This window comes from Ochotona curzoniae, unplaced genomic scaffold, assembly GCF_017591425.1.
Source record: "Ochotona curzoniae isolate NIBS_2020 unplaced genomic scaffold, NIBS_Ocur_1.0 contig_3498, whole genome shotgun sequence".
NCBI lineage: Eukaryota > Metazoa > Chordata > Mammalia > Lagomorpha > Ochotonidae > Ochotona > Ochotona curzoniae.
In genome coordinates, this window is record NW_024465885.1 from 38,541,525 (window position 1) to 38,545,071 (window position 3,547).

General features: G+C 43.2%; 1 pseudogene; it reads right to left on the bottom strand.

Annotated features, from left to right (window-relative positions):
* Window positions 1–241: 241 nt before the first annotated feature.
* Window positions 242–877, bottom strand: LOC121156647 (annotated as a pseudogene).
* Window positions 878–3,547: the final 2,670 nt, after the last annotated feature.

The window sequence follows — 3,547 nt, forward strand, 5'->3', positions numbered from 1 at the left end:
TGGATGGGTCTTCTCATCCTTTCTTTCTTTCCATATCTTCCTTCAGGAGCCCCCAAAGCTTCTGAAGTCACGCCATATGGTCACTTGGTAATATACCATGAGTTCAAATACCATGTTTGTTTTTTCTTTCGTTTCTTTTCTTTTCTTTTCTCTTCTTTTCTTTTCTTTTCCTTTCTTTTCTTTTCTTTCCTTTCCTTTTCTTTCTTTCTTTCTTTCTTTTTTTTTTTTTTGGCTGACTGAGTTACTTCCAAAGATTTGTCTTAATAGAATTTACAAAAGCATTACTGCTGTTCTGCAGGGCTCAGACTGGCTTTGCTCTGGACACATTTGCTTGTGATGTGACCAACTGCACATCTTAACTTCCACACCTGTTTCATCAACCTTTTCCTCTTCACTCTCCACCTGTAGAGTTGGAGTCTGAGTAGTTTCCTGAATGTTGGAGACAGCTTCACATTGAACTTTGAATCTCTCAGCTGCTACCAGTGGTGCCTGCTGAGATAAATCTTCAGTCTTGGCTTTCCCCAAATCAAAGGACGTGTCTGAGGATGGGCTCTTGTAGACACCTGGTTTTGTGATGATGAAGAGGACAGTCTTAGGTTTCCAGAAAGTGACTCTACAGCCCCTGTAACCTGATGAAGGCCCAGCTTGGACATAGATGTTGGTGCCCTCTTCTCACTCTCACTCTGTGTTATTGATGATTCTTCATTAGTTCAGCTGCTGCGGCCAGCTGCGCCTGCTGTGTGGTTGTCTGTGTGGGATCCTGTTCCTCAAGCAGCATTGAGTCATCGGTGTCCAAGTATTTTCCAGACCCTTTCTCATCCTGGGACTGTGGCAACTCCTCCTTAGCAGCAGGGACAATTTCTGTGACTTCTGGCATTTTGTGCTGGGAACCTGAGACAAGATAGAGAAAGAGAGTAAAGGAGATAACAATGTGACTATTTGCAAAACAAGGACCTTTTTTTGGTGCTTCAAAGAGTAACTGCAGCTTGGAATGAAATTTGTACTGTTTCCATCATTAATACAGTCATGGCTTCTTGTTGCAATACAAAAATCATATTCTTGCTTGAATATTCTTCTGCCTCAGTGAGTTTGTTGTTAAAGTTTTCCACTGTTGTTTTATTTGTCATATTGAATTTTTATTTCTAATGTTTTATTTTGATTCCTTTTCATCATTTATTTCTCTTCTGGAATGCTTAATTCCTATTTTGTGTAGATTTCAGTAACTCGTGTATTTGCCTCTGTGTTTTGAATTCCTTTTCAGGTCAATCATCCGTTTCCTCGTCTTCACATTCTAATACTGAAGTGTGATTAATTGTGTTCCATTTGAGGAGTCATGTTTTTTTCTCTATTAATGCTACTTGCATTTCTACACGTATTTTGGGGCATCAACACTTGTGATTTGCTTCCCTTAACAGCTGTTATTCCTGAAATATGTCTCTGTGGTTCAAAGGAGTGTCTCATCCTTCATCAAGTTTCGAGAAACACATCCTGGGTGGAGCCATGGTGTCTGGTCAGTGCTGAGAGTTGGGGGTAAGGATTGAACCTGCCATCCAAACCTTGCATTGTGAGTCTCTATGTTCAGCCATGAGAGTGTATTACTGTGTTGGCTGACATGATCACAACATCATCTACTATCTACCATGGGACTAATCACCCATGTGAGCCCACAATCCTTCGGCACTACACCCATCCAGGTACAAATGCAACACAAAGGATGAATGTACAAATCAGTGTGAACACAGGTACCTCTGAAACCAGACACAGTGACTGTCCCAAGGCTGGTGGCTGAGTCACAGAATTCCCATCATCACAAAACACAGGTTTCCCACAATCAAGGGCGCACAGCCTCTTCAGCCTCTCTCACTTCTCAGCCTCGCTCACTCACCTCAACAGCCGTATGTTTTCAGGGCTGACTCTCTAACAGGTGCAGTTGATTGGTCCTCTACCTTGGAGAACTGAAACCAAGTACCTTAATAGAATATGGCTAGAGCATTTCATAGGCAGAAGCTGTCATTCAACATCCCACCAATCTTTTAGACAAGACTCAACAGATTTATCCCTCCAATAAAACCTCTCATTTGTGTGGATTGCAGAAGCCCCTTCTCGCCTTATTAAATGGTGTTTCCTCCCTTCTTGGTGTCTGATGTCTGGCTTCAAGATGCCACCTCCTCAAAGTGCCAGCTGTGCAAGCCACTGGCAGTGTTTCCCTCACTGCTTCCTGATTGAACTGTTCCTGCTGCTCCATGGTGTCTTTCCTGTTTTTACAGAATTTTCACTGCAAACAACTCTCCCACTGTCCGCTGGGAATGAAGTGTTCACTCTTCTGTTACCTTCCTGTGGTCAGTATCAACATGGCTTGTCCTTATTCAGCCATCTTGCACCTTGGAGATTTGATACATTCAAAAATAACCTTTGCATAACTAATAAAGTAGAATGAGCATAAATCTAAAAATATGTAGTTCCTCTGTGCATATGGTGTACACATATCCATGTGGGGGATACACAGCCACTGGGGGAGTGTAAACAGGCTCAGCAGATTAGATTGTCTTGAATGCACTCCATTATCTTTCTAAATATATGATTTATTTATTTTGATTACAAAGTCAGATATACAGAGAGGAGGAGGGACAGAGAAGATCTTGACAGACAGGGAAGATACTCCCTCCTCCAGCAGCAGAAACAGCAGGAGCTGAGCCGATCTTATCTGAAACTAGAATTCTGGAGCCTCCTCTAGGTCTCCCATGTGGGTTCAGGGTCTGAAGGCTTTGGGGTGACCTTGACTGCATTCCCAAAAGGGAGCTGGAGAGGAAGTGGGGACATCGGGATCCCAGCATGTGCAAGGCGAGGACTTTAGCCACTGGGCTACTGCCTCAGGCCTCCTTCTTATTTTTAGTATAAAACATATAGTCGCTTTAAGCTGCAAACATAATCTCAGTATTTCTGTGAGTTTGTCCAGTGCTAGATATTCATAGTATTTGGGTCTCTGTTCAGGGTAAATTGTCTTCCTACAATTTTGCCTCAAGCACCTGCCTCAGGAGGGCTTCTGACATAGAAAATGAATCAATATGGCATTAAATCACCCTGTCACTTCATTCCGAGCCCACGCAGATGCTACTTATAATTCCTTGGGTCAGGGGGACAGGAGAGAAAGATCTGGAAGATGGCAGGATGTTCCACCTTCACTGGACCTGCTATCCATAGACTTCATTCAGTCCACGATGGATGGGATCCGAAGCTGTGCTTATTCTTCCTGGATACTTTGTGTTTTATGTGAAGGGAAGTGGTTGATTTCTTAAACCTGCAGTTTCAGCAGAGTGAATAATGTCTCTGGAGCCAGTGCTTTTCTATTAAAGACTCACACCCACATGGGACACTGGAAGGCACTTACTCTTGGAATCTTGTGGCTAGGCTATAGGAGACTGTCTGTTGGTAGAGTTCATTACGAAAGACTGTTCCACTCATGTTCCCTGAGCTCATGTCACACCCAGTCTCCAGGAGGCGTGTGCTGCGACCTCCTTTTCACAGTTGGAAGTGCTATTTTCCAGCT